We start from the raw sequence: 19673 nt of genomic DNA, 5'->3' as shown, positions 1-19673 counted from the left end.
TCCATTCTGGGTGACAGAGTGAGATCCTGTCTCAAAGAAAAAACAAAAACCCACAACAAACAAACCTTTCCTACTCCATGTAGAACATAAACTCATTCATAGCCAGGTGCAGCACAGGCCACTGATGAGACTGCTATATATGACCCTCTGTCACCAGCTGCTCCTGGTCCTCCCAAGATGGTCAATATGCTGTCCCTTTGACCTTTAGGAGGCCTGTGGTTCTGGCAGCTCTGCCCAGGGACATGCTCAGAGTCCGGGAAGCAGCACCTGTGTTTATGGGAACCAGACCCACAGGTAACTTTGGGCTTCCAAACCTGCTGCAGGATGCAGTATTGGTTTATGTACCATCAAGAAAAAAATGCTTGGCACAGTGGCTCACTCTGTAATCCCAGCACTTTGGGAAGCCGAGGCGGGTGGATCACTTGAGGTCAGGAGTTCGAGACCAGCCTGGCCGACATGACGAAATCCTGACTTTACTAAAAATACAAAGATTAGCCAAGTGTGGTCGTGGACATCTATAATCCCAGATACTCAGGAGGCTGAGGCAGGAGAATTGTTTGAACCCAGGAAGTGGAGGTTGCAGTGAGCCAAGATTATGCTGCTGCACTCCAGCCTGGGCTACAGAGCAAGACTCCATCAAAAAAAAAAAAAGAAAGAAAGAAAAAGAAAAATGCTGCCAATTGTAGGTGTAAGACACTCTAACTGTAAGAGATGTTCCAATTCCAGAAATGTGAAGATGTCCATTTTAGAGTCAGTGGAAGGCAGGGTGGGTTTGTCAGTTGTGACAGGCAATGAGCCATGCTGCCGGTGGAGGCTGGAGACCAGGTTAAAACCCTGCTAAGAAATGAATCTGCCCCTTACACTAGCAGGGGAAATTCCGAGCTGAAGAGTCCACTTTTATTTGTATTAAATAGTGAATACATGATCCTAGAAAGGATTTCAAACTACAGAAAGGAAATAGAGTGGCCGGGCATGGTGGCTCACACCTGTAATCCCAGCACTTCAGGAGGCTGAGGTAGGTGGATCACCTGAGGTCAGGAGTTTGTGACCAGCCTGACTAATGTGGTGAAACCCTGTCTCTACTAAATACAAAAAAATTAGGTAGGCATGGTGGCACATGCCTGTAATCCAAGCTACTTGGGAGGCTGAGACAGGAGATTTGCTTGTACCTGGGAGGAGGTTGCAATGAGCCAAGATTGAGCCATTGCACTCCAGCCTGACCACCTGTCAGGAGTTTGAGACCACCCTGGCCAACATGGAGAAACCCCATCTCTACTAAAAATATAAAAATTAGCTGGATGTGGTGGTGCGTACCTGTAATCCTAGCTACTCAGGAGGCTGAGGCAGGAAAATTGCTTGAACCCAAGAGATGGAGACTACAGTGAACTGAGATCACACCACTGCACTCCAGCCTGGGCAACAAGAATAAGACTGTCACACACACACACACACACACACACACACACACACACACACACAGAAAGAAAGAAAGAAAAGAGGAAGGAAGGAAGGAAGGAAGGAAGGAAGAGAAAGGGAGCAGAGTGCAGAGTAAAGTCTCACCTGACCCCATTCTCCCAATGCAAACCCCAGTGCGTGGGCCTCTGAGAAGGCACGGGTGGCATTCGAGCGCACACATGTGCAGCCGGTGCTGCTCCGAATTCTTTCCCCTCCCCTCGTGCACCTTCCCCTACTTCTTTACGCAAATAGGAATGTGGTCTCCACTTCGCTCCTCCCCGGGATATTCTTCCCAGAGCCCTGCAGAGCAGCATCCGGGATCTGCCCCGCAGTTTTGCACCGCTGCAGCATACTCGGGACATGAAGGGCCACCACGGTGGTGGCCAGGCCTGTGCTGCTGGGTCTCAGGTGGTCTCCGCTGCTCTGCTGCCCGCTGGCCTCAGGGCGTGTGTGTGCGTGTGCGTACGTCTGTAGAACACAGTTCTAGGAGCAGATTTCTCCATTCAAGGATATAGGCATTTTATTTTATTTTATTTTATTTTATTTTATTTTATTTTATTTTTTGAGACAGAGTCTCACTCTGTCACCCAGGCTGGAATGCAATGGCATGATCCTGGCTCACCCCAACTTCCACATCCTGGGTTCAAGTGGTTCTCCTGCCTCAGCCTCTTGGGTAGCTGGGATTACAGCTGCCCACCACTATGCCCAGCTAATTTTTGTATTTTTAGTAGAGACAGGGTTTCACCATGTTGGCCAGGCTGGTCTTGAACTCCTGACCTCATGATCTGCAACTCCTGACCTCATGATCTGCCCATCTCAGCCTCCCAAAGTGCTAGGATTACAGGTGTGAGCCACCGCGCCCAGCCAGCATTTTAAATTTTGACATTTTCAAGTTCCCAGCAAAGAAGGGTGGCCATACTCTCCCACCAACGCTGCAGGCCACCTGGTCCCTCCCTTTCTCGCACGTGTCATGCCTGCCCACGCTGAACGTGGCACTGCATGATTTTCACACGGACAAGGCTGCGTGTCCTTCCCTGTGGCAAAAAGCCAACTCTGTTCTTCGCTCATCTTTGTTATTTTTCTTTTTAAATTTGAGATGGGGTTTTACTCTGTCGCTCAGGCTGAGTGTACGATCACGGCTCATTGTAGCCTTGACCTTCCTGGCTCAAGTGATCCTCCCACCTCAGCTTCCTAAGTAGCTGGGATTACAAGAGTGCGCCATCACACCCAGCTAATGTTTTTTATTTTTTATACTTGATCTTAGCCAAAAGCCGAAAAGCATTCAGGTTTTTTTTTATGTTTTGTAAAATGGGGGTCTCGGCTCGGCGGTTCGTGCGAGCGGTCGTGGGTGCAACGTTCTCTGGTCCACGCGTGCAGGTCTCGACCTCTGTGCTGGGATGAGCCATGCTCCCGGTGGAAGCAAGGGGCCCAGCGCAGCCATGGCCAGCACGTGGTAGCAGTCGGACTGACCTTTGCAGCTGCAGGATTTGCAGGCCTTCAGTGCTGGCTATTGCAGAGGTGACAAAACGGGACAAAATGACAAAACGAGAAGCAGCATTAACACTGGGTGTAAGCCCACTGCCAATAAAGGGAAAATAAGAGATTCTCATTGACAAATTAGGCTTTTAACTCATCCTGACAAAGGAGGATCTCCTAATATAGCAGCCCAAATCCATGAAGCTAAAGATTTACTAGAAGGTCAAGTTAAAAATGAAGTAAATGTCTGATGAATTTTAAGTTCATATTAGTTTATGTATATGAGTACTACGTTTTTATAATAAAATGCCTCAGAGCTACAAAAAAAAAAAAAAAAAAAAGATGGAGGTCTCGCTATGTTGCCCAGGCTGGTCTTGAACTCCTAGACTCAAGTGATCCTCCTGCCTCAGCCACCCAAAGTGCTGGGATGACAGGCGTGAGCCACCGCACCTGGCCTTTGTTACTTTTTCTCACTCACCTGTAAGACTGCCTTACGTAAAGGAGTTCTCACTGTCTAAGACTGTCGTTGAGAGCAGAAACACATGACTGGGATGGCTTGGCGGGCCTGGCCCACTGGTGGCCACCTTCACCAGCTGCTGTGGAACAGGCACGTGGGTGGCTTTGTGCAGTCAGATTGGAAGCTTCCCTTGTGGTCAGTTGGGAACATTTTCAGTTCCTCCCTCGAAAGGCAGGAAAGTGGCCTCTGCCTGTCATGGTCTCGTGGATGAAGAGGCGTTGAAAAGGAAGCCTGGCAGGCTGGCGTGGTGGCCACAGCTTGCCCGTGACCAGGGCGTGTCTTCACTGCTTGGCATGCGTTTGTGCTGTCTCCAGCCCAGGGCGGTGATTTGAAAGCACAGGCCTCACACCAGCGAGTGGGTGCTCCAGGCTGACACAGCAGAAAACTACTTCCAGCCCAGGCGCCGTGGCTCACACCTTCATCCCAGCACTTTGGGAGGCTGAGGTGGGTGTATCACTGAGGTCAGGAGTTCGAGACCAGCCTGGCCAACACGGTGAAACCCCATCTCTACTAAAAATACAATAATTAGCCGGGTGTGGTGGCGGGCACCTGTAGTCCCAGCTACTTGGGAGGCTGAGGCAGGAGAATCACTTGAAGCTGGGAGGCCGAGGTTGCAGTGAGCCGAGATCGTGCCACTGCGCTCCAGCCTGGGCAACAAAAGAAAAAAGAAAAAGAGGAAGAAAACTCCTGCTTCCAGAGCCAGGTCTCAGTCTACGGCTGCCTTCGAACCCCACGTCACTGTCACAGCTCTGGGCGCTCGGCCACACAGGAGAGGGATTCCGGAGCCTCGCCCCACCCCCACCTTTGCACCTGCACTTCTCCCTTCCCAGAATGCTCTTCCTGCTCCCCGGGGCCCTCCATGGCTGCGTCCCAGCCCCTCCGTGACCACTCCGGTGTCTCCTCCTGAGAGAGGCCCTCCCAGTCCAGTGTCAAGTGGCTGCCCCCAGTCCTCTTTTAACCATCTCATTCATTGCGGTAGTTATTCCTTTTTTTCTTTCTTTCTTTTTTTTTCTGAAACAGTCTCACTCTGTCACCCATGCTGGAGTGCAATGGCGTGGTCTCGGCTCACTGCAACCTCCGCCTCTCAAGATCAAGCAATCCTCCCGCCTCAGCCTCCTGAGTAGCTGGGACTACAGGCACATGCCACCACACCCGGCTAATTTTTGTATTTTCAGTAGAGACGGGGTTTCCCTGTGTTGGCCAGGCTGTCTTGAACTCCTGACCTCATGATCCACCCACCTCGGCCTCCCAATGTGCTGGGATTACAGGCATGAGCCACCGCGCCCGGCCTGCAGTAGTTATTCCTTTGTCCCTCTTCCAGGGGGGCACCTCATCTGGCTTCTTCACTGCCATGAACCCAGTGTTAAAAACAGCGTCAAAGGCCAGGCACAGTGGTTCAAGTCTGTAATCCCAGCACTTTGGGAGGCCGGGGCGGGCAGATCACCTGAGGTCAGGAATTTGAGACCAGCCTGGCCAACATGGTGAAACCCCGTCTTTACCAAAAATACAAAAATTAGCCAGGTGTGGTGGTGCCTGCCTGTAATCTCAGCTACTCAGGCGGCTGAGGCAGGAGAATCGTTTGAACCTGGGAGGTGGAGGTCGCAGTGAGCCAAGATCATGCCATTGCACTCCAGTCTGAGTGACAGAGCGAGACGCCATCTCAAAAAATAATAATCATAGACTGTGCTCACGCCTGTAATCCCAGCACTTTGGGAGGCTGAGGCAGGTGGATCACCTGAGGTCAGGAGTTCAACACCACCCTGACCAATATGGTGAAACCGCATCTCTACTGAAAATATAAAAAAGTGTGCTAGTGGCCGGGCATGGTGGCTCAAGCCTGTAATCCCAGCACTTTGGGAGGCCGAGGCGGGTGGATCACGAGGTCGAGAGATCGAGACCATCCTGGTCAACGTGGTGAAACCCCGTCTCTACTAAAAATACAAAAAATTAGCTGGGCATGGTGGCTCGTGCCTGTAATCCCAGCTGCCCAGGAGGCTGAGGCAGGAGAATTGCCTGAACCCAGGAGGCGGAGGTTGCGGTGAGCCGAGATCGCGCCATTGCACTCCAGCCTGGGTAACAAGAGCGAAACTCCGTCTCAAAAAAAAAAGTGTGCTAGCTTCGGCAGCACCTATACTAAAATTGGAACAATACAGAGTAGATTAGCATGGCCCCTACGCAAGGATGACATGCAAATTCGTGAAGCGTTCCATATTTAAAAAAGGAAAAAATGAAAAAGAAAAAGAATAATACAAAATATTAGCTGGGCATGGTGGCGCATGCCTGTAATCCCAGCTACTCAAGAGGCTCGGGCGGGAGAATTGCTTGAACCCAGGAGGTGGAGGTTGCAGTGAGCCGAGATCATGCCATTGCACTCCAGCCTGGGAGACAAGAGCAAAACTCCATCTCACAAATAATAATAATAATAAATAAAATAAAAACAGTGTCTAGGCCAGGCACGGTGGCTCATGCCTGTAATCCCAACACTTTGGGAGGCCAAAGTGGGAAGATCACTTGAGGCCAGGAGTTTAAGACCAGCCTGGCCAACACGGAGAAACCTCATCTCTACTAAAAATACAAAAATTGGCCAGGAGTGGTAGTGCGCACCTGGAATCCCAGCTACTTGGAAGGCCGAGGCAGGAGAATCACTTGAACTCAGGAAGTGGAGGTTGCAGTGAGCCAAGATCACGCCATTGCACTCCAGCCTGGGTGACACAGTGAAACCTTGTCTCAAAAACAACAACAAAAAACACTGTCTAGCACAAAGTCAGACTGTGTTTACTGAATGATTAACTCCCCAGGGCTGGGCCTGGCCTTCCTCTCTGGGTGGGTCACATGGGCCTCTCAGGCCATTGGTGGTGAAAACGGAGGAGTCTCAGTGGCCCCAGGGGGCCTCCTGCTCCCTCCACCCTGCGTGCAGGGAAGCTGGGTGGCTGGGTCGGGGGGACAGCAGATGGACTGGCTCAGAAGCCTGGCCTTTCCCGGCAGGAATTTTGAGAATCGGGTCTGAGCAAGTGCCCCTTAGACCCACTGCTGGCCATGACACAGAGCGGACGGGGGTTCCATGATGCAGTGTGGTCCACGGTGGGTAGGGAGCTCAGGTGGAGGCCACTGCTTTCAGATTGCCCAGAAGGCCGGCACCTCAGGTTCTGCAGGGTCGCCAACAGAATCCAGAAAAGGCACGGGTCACAGTGGCCGGGGGGAGCCTGGAGAGGCTACCCACCTTCTTCAGAAGCTGATGGCACCTCTGTTCCCGAGGCCTGGCCCTGGGGCTGGCTTCATCTTAGGGTTCCCAGGGGCAGATTCCAATGCCTCTGCCAGGCCCCAGAGGAACTGAGGTCGCATGCCAACAACATTAATATAACAGTGATGTCAATACCTCAACCTCAGTTCAAGATGCTGTCTGATAGGCGACAGCTGATACTGGTTGGCTAGGTGTGGTGATGTGAGATTTCCCTTTTTTTTTTTTTTTTTTTAGATGGAGTTTCGCTCTGTGGCCCAGACTAGAGTGCAGCGGCACGATCTCGGCTCACTGCGGCCTCCACCTCCCAGGTTCAAGTGATTCTCCCACCTCAGCCTCCTGAGTACCTGGAACTATAGGTTCTCACCGTCAGGCCCAGCTAATATTTTAATTTTTAGTAGAGACAGAGTTTCACCATACCGAGATTCCCTTTTAAAAATACACTTTAGCCGGGCGTGGTGGCTCAAGCCTGTAATCCCAGCACTTTGGGAGGCCGAGGCAGGTAGATCACAAGGTCGAGAGATCGAGACCATCTTGGTCAACATGGTGAAACTCCATCTCTACTAAAAATACAAAAAATTAGCTGGGCATAGTGGTGCGTGCCTATAATCCCAGCTACTCAGGAGGCTGAGGCAGGAGAATTGCCTGAACCAAGGAGGCGGAGGTTGTGGTGAGCAGAGATCGTGCCATTGCACTCCAGCCTGGGTAACAAGATCGAAACTCCGTATCAAAAAAAAAAAAAAAAAAAAAAAAAGCCACTTTGGCAGCCAGGCGTGGTGGCTCACACCTGTAATCCCAGCACTTTGGAAGGCCCAAGTGGGCGGACCACCTGAGGTCAGGAGTTTGAGACCAAGCCTGAGCAACATGGTGAAACCTTGTCTCTACTAAAAACATCAAAGTTAGCCAGGCATGGTGGTGTGCGCCTGTAATCCCAGCTAGCCGGGAGGCTGAGGCAGAAGAATCACTTGAACCTAGGAGGTAGAGGTTGCAATGAGCCGAGATCGTGTCACTGCATTCCAGCCAGGGTGACAGAGTGAGACTGCATCTCAAAAAAAAACCAAAAACCTAACATTTTGGCCTGACACAGTGGTTCATGCCAGTAATCCCAGCACTCTGGGAAGCCGGCGTGGGCAGACCACTTGAGTCCAGGAGTTTGAGACCGGCCTGGGCAACATGGCAAAACCCATCTCTACGAAAAATACAAAGATTAGCTGATCATGGTGTTGCATGCCTGCATGCCAGCTACTGGGGAGGCTGAGGTGGGAGGATTGCTTGAGCCCAAAAGGCGGAGGTTGCGGTGAGTCATGATTGCACCACTACACTCCAGCCTGGGCAACAGAGCTAGACTCTGTCTCAATAAATAAATAAATAATAAATAAATAAAGATACACTTAAGTAAAAACCAATTGTCTAGGAGCAAATGCCAAGTAAGTCCCAGTGCAGGTAAGGCTCAGATGCAGCAAAAACCCTGCTGGGGTGGCTGCCTGAGTCACACCGGAAGTCACACAGCTTTATCCTTTGGCCTCTGGCCCAACTGTTAATGATACAGTTATGTTTATTATCTGCCCCCTCCCCATCCCACTAAAATGGCCTCAAGAGGGCAGGGGCGCGGCTGTGTTCCTGCCATCTCACACCATGTCTGGCCTACAGCAGATGCTCAGTGAACACTCGTGAATGGGTGAGTGGCTGGAAGGACATGATGAATGAGTGCGCGCAGCTGAGACCTTCCCATCCTCTCTCCGCCTCGGTGGGTACCAGTGCAGGCCCAGGAGTCAGGCTTTTCCACTACCAGCTGTGTGACCCCAGGCAGGCTCCTTGACCTCTCTGTGCGTTTCCGTAGCCACGTCGCCGGGTTATTCTAAGGATTACGTGTGGTTTTACATGGTGTGGGCTTCTCGCAGTCCTCGGCACAGAGCACCGCCTTCGTAAACGTTAGTTCGCTGTCGTTCTTTCCTTTCCTTCCGGTATATTCTGCTTATGGATTCGCTACTGTTCTTCCCCATCTCACCGACGAGAAGCGTGAAAGTCCACGCTCTCCCGGCGCCCGGCTTCCCGGTTCCGGCTCGGGCCTGCGCGCCCGCCTTGGGCCAGCAGAGGGCGCTCGTGCGCTAGAGCTCAACGCGCCGGCTCGGCGGGGCCACGCGTCACCTCCCAGCTGGGCTGGTGGAGGGGACAGGCGTGACCGCCGGGCAGGGGACCGGGCATCTGAGTGTGTGCATTTGGTACAGCGGGAAACCGCGGGAGACCCCCAGAGGGGAGTGCGCAAGCTTTTTTCCCAGTACCTATGTTTCCAACCCTTTTTCTTTTTCTTTCTTTTCTTTTTTTTTTTTTTTGAGACGGAGTTTCGCTCTTGTTACCCAGGCTGGAGTGCAATGGCGCGATCTCGGCTCACCGCAACCTCCGCCTCCTGGGCTCAGGCAATTCTCCTGCCTCAGCCTCCTGAGTAGCTGGGATTATAGGCACGCGCCACCACGCCCAGCTAATTTTTTGTATTTTTAGTAGAGACAGGGTTTCACCATGTTGACCAGGATGGTCTCGATCTCTCGACCTCGTGATCCACCCGCCTCGGCCTCCCAAAGTGCTGGGATTACAGGCTTGAGCCACCGCGCCCGGCCTTCTTTTCTTTTTCTTTCTTTCTCTTTCTTTATTTTTCTTTCTTTCTTTCTTCCTTTCTTTTCTCTCTCTCTCTCTCCTCTCTCTCTCTCTCTCTCTCCCTCCCTCCCTCCTTCCTTCTCCCTCCCTCCCTCTTTCTTTTTCTTTCTTTTTTCTGAGACAGGGTCTCTCGTCCAGCCTCGAGTGCAGTGATAAGATCACAGGTCACTGCAGCCTCCAACTCCTGGGCTCAAGCAATCCTCCAGCCTCAGCCTCCCGGGTAGCCCGAACTACATGTGGGTACCACCACGCCCAACTAATTACTTATTCATTTAGAGACAGGGTCTCACTCTGTCACCCAAGCCAGGGTGCAGTGCTATGATCAAGGCTCCCTGCAGTCACGACCTCCTTCATCCTCAAGCGGATCCTCCTGCCTCAGGCTCCTGAGTAGCTGGGACTACAAGCGCCGGCCACTGGCCAATTAAAAAAAATTTTTTTTAGTAGCGATGGGGTCTCACTGTGTTGCCCAGGCCAGTCTCAAACTCCACGGCTCAAGTGATCCTTATGCTTTGGCCTCCTAAAGTCCTGGGATTACAGGCGTAAACCACATGCATGGCCTCCAACCCATTTTTTGCTAAAGACCAGCCGAGGCTCAGAAACGGTTTTCCAAGGTCACCTAGCAGGTGTGGTTAGTGAGGGTCGAGCTGTGAATGCACGGCTTTGAAGCTCACCTCCCTCAAGGACCCAGTGGAGGCTGTCGTGAACACAGGACCACCCACATTTTGCCTTGAGAATGCTGGCCCATGTGGCCAAATCTTCCAAGTCTTCCAGAGAGACAGGAACATCAGGATGTAGTAAAATGTCTTGATTTTTATGGTAGCAGTTAATTAAAGTCTTCATTTGTTTTTGTAGAGCCAGGGTCTCATTATATTCCCCACGCTGGTCTCGAACCCTTGGCCTCAAGCAATCCTCCCGTCTTGGCCTCTCAAAGTGCTGGGATTACAGTCGTGAGCCACCACTCCCAGTGTTTTTTATTTTTAATCACCAGTTTCTACCTCTGAGCAAAGTTAGAGATAGTTCACCTCTTCCTCCCACAGAGGAAGGTGTTTTGAAACAAAACCCTCTCCCTGGTTTCTTCACCTGCCTGCCTGAGCTTCTTTAGGCTTCAATTTCCCGGTGACCTTCTCCAGGGCACCTTCGCCATCTGGGTTAGGAGCCAGGTGCCAGCCCTGAGCTTCCCCAGTAGAGCTTCCATTCGTTCGTTTGTCCATTCATTCATTCAACAAGCACTTAATAAGTATTTACTGTGTGCCAAGCCCTGTGCTAGGGACATGCAGTGATGAAAGAGATAGAACCCTGCCTTCGAGGAGCTGACATTTGAATGGAGGAGTTAGATAAAGGAGGAAATGCACAGTGTTCTTTTCCAGGCTCTCAGCGCATACCCAAGGAAAGGAACAGAGGGCAGGAAGGCAGCAGTGGGCGGGGAACCTTTTGGAGGAGGTGACTCCAAGTGAGGAGGAGCCGCCAGGCCTGGGATCTGGTGGGTCGGCAGTCCAGGCCGAGGGACAGCAAGAGCAGAGGCCCTGGGCAGTGAGATGGAAGTCACATTATCACATTAAGTCTACAGCACAGGGCCGGGCGCGCTCGCTCACGCCTGTAGTCCCAGCACTTTGGAAGGCCAGGGCTGGTAGATCACCTGAGGTCTGGAATTCAGGACCAGCCTGGCCAACGTGGTGAAACCCCGTCTCTACTGAAAATGCAAAAATTAGCTGGGCGTGGTGGCCCATGCCCATAATCCCAGCTACTCAGGAGGCTGAGGAAGGAGAATCTCTTGAACCCAGGAGGTGGAGGCTGCAGTGAGCTGAGATCGTGCCACTGCACTCCAGCCTGGGTGACAGAACAAGACTCTGTCTCAAAAAAAAAAAAAAAAAAGTCTGCAGCACATGGCACATAGTAGATACTGTGTAAACGGATGGATAAATGGAGGCAGGGATGAGCTTGTGGCCGCAGCAGCCCCCTCTCTTGGCTTGGTTGCCCACATCTGACCCTGAGGGTGGACCTGGATGTCGCCTGGCACGAGGACGTGGCACAGCCAACTCCGGGGCTGCCTGAGCTGCACCTCAGCCCAAAGTGGGGGTCTCCCTCCCACAGCAGCAGGAGCGTGGACTGGCTGCCATGCCCCAGCCATTCGTCATCTGGGGAACATTTCCCCTGATCCTGCCCAAATCCCAGCCCTCCAGGGTCACCCTGACCTACAGACCAGACCACTCTGAACCTCAGGCGAGGCCACCAGATGGTGGCCAGCCCTGTCCCTTTCACACTCTTTCCTGCCCCCCAGTGGTTCAGGCACCCAAGCCATGGGCTCCTTGGAATGTAATTCTTTATCTTCCCAGATAATTCAGGCCAGAAGCCGGGCCGTTCACTTCCGGCCACACTGCTGTTGGTGCCTTCCTGATCCCTTGCTTCACAAACGACACGGGAGCCAGAGGCCTAAAGCTGGAGCCAGCCACCCACTGGCCTCCTCATCATGCCATCTGCACCCTGTCTTGGGACTGTAGACACCAGGACCGTCCGCTGCCCATTTCCCACAAACCCTTGCTGGGAACATGCTGACCCAACTGTGCCGTCCAAAGGGCACTGCCCTCTACAGCTTACAGGCTGATTCTAAATCCTAGAGTTCCCACTTCACCAGAGGCACGTCGGCATCCACACTCCAGAGCTGCCCATTCCACACAGATCGAATGAGCAGCTACTGTGTGCCCAGCACTGCCCCAGACCCAGCAGACTCAGCAGGGAACCAAAGTCAAAAACTCGGCCCTCGTGAAATGGATGTTCCAGGAATGGTGATGGGCAGGGCAGGGGAGTAGGGAGAAACAGTAAACAGATGAAAAAGTAAATGATGTGGAAGATGAGATCGTGATACATGCCGTAGAGGGAAACAAGGCGAGGAGGGGGATAGGGGATGAGGCGGGGCAGAGGTGCCACTGAAAATTGGAATGGGGGCAGGTGCCTGATGCTTGAGAAGCTGACATTTGAGCAAAGACCTGGAGGAGCTGAGGGAGTGAGTCATGTGGACATCAGGGGGAGGAACGCCGCGTGCAGAGGAAGCAGCCAGTGCAAACGTCCCGAGGCAGGAGCATGCCTAATTTGTTGGAGAAACAGCCAGGAGGCCAGTGCGGCTGGAGCAGTGTCCAGGGTGGCAGAGGGAGGAGGAGGCCCAGGAGACAGGGCAGGGGAGGGGCGGTGGTGGGCAGAGGCGGACCCTACAGGGCCTTTCAAAGATCCATCTTTTCCTCCAAGGGAGATGGGAACCATTGCAGAGGAGGAACAAATGCGCCCCAGGTTTTTACTCCTAACTTCCCTCGAGCTTCCTGCAGAGAACAGACCTTCGGGGCGTTGCTGTAAGCAAGGAGGTGACTGCAATAGCCCAGAGGGGCAGAAGATGGCGCTGGACCTGGTGTTCCAGAAGAGGTAAGAAGTGATCAGTGGCCTGGACAGGGGCTCATGCCTGTAATGCCAGCAGTTTCGGAGGCCAAAGTGAGAGGATCACTTGAAGCCAGGAGTTCAAGACCAGCCTGGGCAACACAGTGACGGAGTGAGACTCCAGCTCCCGCATTTCCTTGATTCTAGGATGCATACCTTTCCTGCGGCCTCTCAGATTCCATGAAACGTGAAATACTCAGACCAGGGAGCCCACAGGACTCAGAAGTGAGGGGGTGGCCTGGTGTGGTAGCGCACGCCTGTAATCCCAGCACTTTGGGAGGCAGAGGCAAGTGGATCACCTGAGGTCAGGAGTTTGAGACCAGCCTGGCCAACATGGAGAAATCTCATCTCTACTAAAAATACCAAAAAAAAAAAAAAAAAAAAAAAAAGTGAGGGGTAAGTGGAAGAGAGGCGCTAGGGGACCCGCAGGCTCTGGCCTAGCCCGGGGAGGCTGAGGGAGAGCCCGTTCATAGGGGCCTTCTGTGCTGGCGGGAGTGTGTAAAACCACGATGCCCGTGAGGCCTTCAGGTGAGGAACTCAAGGAGGCTGGCCAGTCCAGAGTGACCTGGGGACAGGCACCAGCGTAGCCCCTGTGGAAATGGAGTTTAAGGTCTGAAGCTGCGCTCCCAGGGAATGGTATGGTTGGAAGAAAGGAGGCCTTGGCTGAGATTAGGAAAAGTTCTGCCCTCCTGCAGGCACGGCCCACCTGAGCAGACCACGTGGGAGCCATCACCCGCCCACCTCTCCTGGTGGGCACAGCCCTGTGCCAGGCATTGGGTACAGAACACATCGCTGACTGGATGCCGAGTTACACTCAGCCCTCACTGTACGGTCCTGGGGTTTTCTGATGTCAACAGGATAAAACTTAGGCCCAGAGAGGCCAAGTGGCTTGCCCAAGATCACACAGCTTCCAGCCACAAAGTGAGATTCCACTCTGATCCCTGTGCCCTTGAGCCGGTGACCTTGGTTGCCTAACCCCTGAGGCTCGGGGGGGATGGGGGGGTTGCACTTGTCCAAAGGCACACAGCTGCAGAGTGGGCTGCGGGGGGCTGGAATGGGGTCTGAGAGATTTGGGATTCTCTGCTCTCAGCTGGGCTGCAAACCAGACACAGCTGCTGCCATGCCGGGTCTCAGAGGGCCCTGGAGACAGATGCAGGGGTCCTTGAGTCTGGGGGAGCAGCTGCTACTGCGTGTGTGCGTGTAGGGGGGGGGGTGTGTGTGTGTATGTGTGTGTGTGCACATATGCATGTCCACAGGCCGTATAAGACACTGAATGAGTAAAACAAGGATTCCAGAGCAGGCAGTCTGCATTCAAATCCCAGCCCGTGACTTACTGCTGTGTGACTTTGAGTAACAATCCAACCTCTGGAAGGAGAAAGGGCGGTCTTCGTTTAGATTAGGGAAAGGTTCCCCTCCTGCAGGCACGGCCCACCTGGGTAGACGACCTGGCAGCCATCACCCTCCCACCTCGGAGGGTAAGCGTCCGCATTTATGTAATGGGAATGAGCGGCCCCTCTGCGTGTTCCTGAGAGGAAGCTGTCAGCTGGGGCCTGGCCCTGCAGCCCCTGGGCCTCCCTCCCCCAGCAGAGTCCTGCCTGCAGTGGCTGCTGCCCGGGGCGGTGGGCGCAGGACCCCTTCCTCCCACCCCGCCTCCCACCCTTCCTTTTTAAAAAAAAATTTTTTTTAAAAAGAAATGAGGACTGGGCACAGTGGCTAAAGCCTGTAATCCCAGCACTTTGGGAGGCCGAGATGGGTGGATCAAGAGGTCAGGAGACTGAGACCAGCCTGACCAACTGGCAAAAACCTGTTTCTACTAAAAGTACAAAACAATTAGCCGGGCATGGTGGCGGGCGCCTGTGATCCCAGCTACATGGGAGGCTGAGGCAGGAGAATCGCTGGAACCCGGGAGGCGGGGGCTGCAGTGAGCTGAAATGGCACCACTGCACTCCAGCTGCCTGGGCGACAGAAAGACTCCATCTCAAAAAAAAGAAAAGAAATGGGCTCTTGTTCTGCTACCCAGGCTGGAGTGCAGTGGCACGATCACTACTCACTGTAGCCTTGACCTCCTGGGCCCAAGTGATGCTCCCACCTCAGCCTCCCAAGTAGCTGAGACCACAGGCTCATGCCACCACGCCTGGCTAATTTTTGTATTTCTTGTAGAGTTGGGGTCTTGCTCTGTTCAGTCCAGGCTGGTCTTGAACTCCTGAGTTCAGGCCATCCTCCTGCTTTGGCCTCTCAAAGTGCTGGGATTAAAGGTGTGAGCCACTAGGCCCAGCCCCTCACTTCCTTCCCACCTGCCCAACCCCCTTTGATTCTTTCTCCTGCGCTCAGGGGTCCCTGGGGTCAGAAATGGCCTAGACAAGGGGTGCCCCAAGGTGCCACGGGGGCCTGACTCAGAGCCCCTGGGACAGCATCTGCAGCCCTGGCTGTGGAGCCACATGGGTTCCAGAGGTTTACTCCTGGAATTCTGGAACTCTGTCCACTCTCTCAGCCTCAGTTTCTCCATCATACAATGGCAAAGATGGGAGAAAGCCCCAGTGAGCCTGTGACAGCTCCTGGCTCTGGCTCGCAGATGCCAGCATCACCCCATAATCACTCATGGTCCTACTCTCTCTCCTTCACCCCAGCCTGAAAACATGGATTCACCTACGTTCAATGCATGTGGGATGTCAGCCAGCTGTATTTTTAATGAGAAAATGCTAAAAAATATGTATAATAAATAATTTTTAAAAATTCTTCCTGCTGACGGGTCAACGTTTTCGTTGTTGTTTTGAGATAGAGTCTCGCTCTCTCGTGCAGGCTGGAGTGCAGCGGCACAGGCTCGGCTCACTGCAGCCTCTGCCTCCTGGGTTCCAGTGACTCTCCTGCCTTAGCCTGAGTAGCTGGGATTACAGGTGCCCACCACCACGCCCGGCTAATTTTTGTATTTTTAGTGGAGATGGGGTTTGGCCATGTTGGCCAGGTTGGTCTCAAATGCCTGACGTGAGGTGATCCACCTGCCTCAGCCTCCCGAAGTGCTGGGATTACAGGTATGAGCCACTGCGCCTGGCCCAGGTCAACAAACATTTTTAAAAATTAAAAAATAGCTGGGCAAGGTGGCTCACATCTGTAATTCCAGCACTTGTAATCCCTCGGCCTCCCAGCTGAGGCAGGTGGATCATGAGGTCAGGAGTTTAAGACCAGCCTGGCAAACATGGTGAAACCCCATCTCTACTAAAAATACAAAAAATTAGTTGGGCATAGTGGTGGGTGCCTGTAATCCCAGCTGCTCTGGAGACTGAGGCAGGAGAATCATTTGAACCCAGGAGGTGGAGGTTGCAGCAAGCTGAGATAGCACAACTGCACTCCAGCCTGGGCAACAGGGTGAGACTCTGTCTCTAAAAAAAAATAACAAATAAAAAAGAGAAAATGCAAGCCACACAACAAAATGCCTGTCTTCCTCAGTGTGTGTCGTCAGGAAAAATATCCAGAAGGAAACACTCCACCATTTCAACTCCAGCACTTCAGCCCAGTTCTCAAACAGGGACTGCCCCTGTCCCGACACGTGGAGGAGACATTTTGGGGGGTCACACTCTGGGGGCCCTCCATAGGCCTTCTGTAGGCAGAGCCCAGGGCACTGCTAAGCATCCCACGGTGGACAGGGCAGACGGCCCCATTGCAGGGACACACTAAGCCCAGAATGTTGTTGACGTTGAGAAACCCTGTTCTCAGGAGGCTCAGTGGCTCACACCTGTAATCTCGGCACTTTGGGAGGCTGAGGTGGGAGGATCAGAGGATCTCTTGAGTCCAGGAATTACAGGCTGCAGTGACAATGATCATGTCACTACACTCCAGCCTGGGCAACAGAGCAAGACTCTGTCAAAAAAACAAAAACAAAATCAAAGAAAAGCAACCCTGCTCTCCCCGTGTGGGCGGGGGGGCCATTGCTTTCCTCCCCCTGCCTCTCCATGTTTCCTAGAGGAAAGTGACTCAGAATGTGGACTGAGCCACCAGAAGGCCTGGGGCTAGAATCCTGGCCCTGCCTTTTACTGGCTGTGTGCCCCGGGCAGGGGTCCTGACATCGCTGATCATCTGCCTGGGGGTGCATGGCTTGCCTCCGGCAGCTGTCGGAAGATTTGGTGAGAGAGGAGGCCTGTGAAGGGCCTGGGTCCCTCAATTCAGGAGAAGCTGTTCATGTCTATAGAAAAAATACCGGTAACTGGGCAGGTGTGGTGGCCACACCTGTAATCCCAGCACTTTGGGAGGCTAAGGTGGGAGGATCGTTTGAGGTCAGGAGTTGAAGACCAGCCTGGGCAACATAGCAAGACCCCATCTCTTAAAAAAAAAAAAATGCTAGTAACAGTGTCAGTGGCTGAGTGCTTGTGATGCCCAGAGGCTGGGCCAGCAGGGCAGGTGACGTCACTGTGGTCACACTGACCGCAAGCCTTTGAGGAAAGGACTGGTATCAGGCCCACTCAACAGGGAAGGAAACGGAGGTGCAGAGAGGCTAGGCGATATGCCCAACGTCACACAGCAAGCAAGTGGCAAGGCAGGGACGAGACCCCTAGCTTCAGGGTCCAGGTCCACACAGTGCAACCACTGGGTCCTCACTGTCTCCAGCCCTCAATAAAGGGAGTTTTTCCATTGAGTTTTCCCATTTATCTTCTCTAAAACTTAGAGAATTTTTTCCCCCAAAAGTCTGTGTTGGAATTTGGGTCATTGCTAAAATGGCAGGTACCGCCTGCACCCAGCCATTAACCTCCTGCCAGGGGCCCCAGTTTACCCGGAGAGGGGCCAAAACAACCAGGAATTTCACGCCCCTCCTGCCCTAGGCCAACTTCAAAACAGCTCCATGTCATAAGCCCTGCTTTGATTCCAGTCATTTTATGAGCATGAAATCCAAGCCTTGGTCCCTCCGAGGGTGTCAAGCTCCTTGGGAGACAGGGTGGCCTTGTGAGGCCACTGGATAGGCCTCAGGGAAGGGATCAGGGCTTTCAAAGGATCTGAGGTTGGGAAAGCCGGGGTCTCCCTTTAGGACTCAGTGTTGTGTCTGGAGAGGGGACTCGGGCCGTCTTCTCCTAGCAAGCACCTACTGTGTGCTGGGTGTTCTGCCAGGCTGTGTTGGCCTCCACTCCCCACAACAGCTTCTGCAGAGCTGGAAGATATTCCCCCAATTACCGATGGGGAAACTGAGGCTTGGTCAAGAGCAGTCACTCCAGTCAATGGGCAGAGCAGGGATCTAGGCTCTTTCTCTTGAGTCCTGCTGCCTCCTGACTTCGAGAGCCACAGCAAGAGGGACAGGGGGGGAACTTCCCTCCCAACCCCCTGGGCTCTGGGCTGTAGCTAAAGGTGACGAGAGTCACTTGAGTGGACCTTCTGAGGTGCATTCAGGACTCGGGGATAAACATTGGCTGTAACTTATCTGCAAGGCACCAGGTGGGAAGACAGACACCCGAAATCTCGGCTGTGGGTGACCAAGCTGGGTGTGGACATGTGCTTGTGGGGTTAGGGGTTCTGCAGAACCTGATTTCCTGGTCACCTCCATGAGGCCGGGCCCCTGACAGCTCCCCACATCCCCCACCTCTCTGGCTGGATGGCATCCAGCCCCCACCACAGCCTAAGCAACAGCTCTGAAATGCAGACCCAGCCCGCTCCTGGCTGGGACCCTGCCAAGGCTCCCTATGGCCCTCGGGCAGATGCCTGGCCACACCCCGTGGGCCCTGCCTGGCCCACAGGGGCTCTCGGTTCATTCCTTCTCTCATTCATTCATTCACATATTTATTCACACAGCTAGATCTGAACCAGTCTTCCAGGGGGCCACAAACTTGGTGGCTTAGAAAAAGAGAAATATTAGCCTGGGCAACATGGCGAGACCCCGTCTCTACAAAAAATACAAAAATCCGCTGGGTGTGGTGGTATGTGTCTGGAGACCCACCTACTCCAGAGGCTGACGTGGGAGGATCGCTTGAGCCTGGAGCGGTTGAGGCTGCAGTAAGCTGAGATTGCACCACTGCACTCCAGCCTGGGTGACAGAGCAAGATCCTGTCTCAAAAAAAAGAGAGAGAGGGAGAGAAATACGTCCTCTCACAGTTCTGGATGCTAGAAGTCTGAAATCAGGGCATCGCAGGGTGCGCCCCTCTGAAGCCTCCAGGTAAGTACCCGCCTTGGCTTCTTCCGGCTCCCAGTGCTCCCAGGGTCCCTCGGCACCCCCGGGCTTGTGGCCCCACCTCTCCAGTCCCCGCCTCTGTCTTGTGCCTCTCTGTGTATCCTCCTCCTCTTTTTTTTTTTTTTTTTCTGGCTCTGTCATCCAGGCTGGAGTGCAATGTCATGATCACGACTCACTGCAGCCTCTACCTCCCGAGTTTAAGCAATTCGCCTGCCTCAGCCTCCTGAGTAGATGGAATTACAGACATGTATCCCCACACCCAGATCATTTTTGTATTTTTAGTAGAGATGGGGTTTCACCATATTGGCCAGGCTGGTCTCAAACTCCAGACCTCAGGTGATCCACCCACCTCAGCCTCCCAAAGTGCTGGGATTACAGGCGTGAGCCACGGCGCCCAGTCCCCGCTCCTATTCTTATAAGGCTACCAGGCATTGGACTTCAGGCCCACCGAAATTCCAATATGATTATTTATTTATTTATTTATGAGACTGCGTCTTGCTCTGTCACTCAGGCTGGAGTGCAGCGTCATGATCTCGGTTCACTGTAACCCCTGCCTCCCGTGTTCAAATGATTCTCCTGCCTCAGCCTTTCTAGTAACTGGGATTACAGGTGCGCGCCACCACGCCTGGCAAATTTTTGTATTTTTTTTTTTTTTTTTTTAGTGGAGATGGGGTTTCTCCATGTTGGTCAGGCTAGTCTTGAACTCCTGATCTCATGATCCGCCCGCCTCGTCCTCCCAAAGTGCTGGGATTACAGGCGTGAGCCAC

The 19673-nt window shown here is 53.2% G+C and overlaps 1 non-coding gene across 1 annotated transcript; it reads left to right on the top strand.

Moving 5' to 3' along the window:
* Positions 1–5557: 5557 nt before the first annotated feature.
* On the top strand, positions 5558–5664 carry LOC120367951 (U6 spliceosomal RNA). Its single transcript, XR_005582191.1, has one exon. It is a non-coding gene; the product is annotated as a U6 spliceosomal RNA (small nuclear RNA).
* Positions 5665–19673: the final 14009 nt, after the last annotated feature.

Source organism: Saimiri boliviensis, chromosome 9, assembly GCF_048565385.1.
Source record: "Saimiri boliviensis isolate mSaiBol1 chromosome 9, mSaiBol1.pri, whole genome shotgun sequence".
In the NCBI taxonomy this organism is placed as follows: domain Eukaryota; kingdom Metazoa; phylum Chordata; class Mammalia; order Primates; family Cebidae; genus Saimiri; species Saimiri boliviensis.
This window is presented reverse-complemented; position numbering and strand designations above follow the sequence as displayed.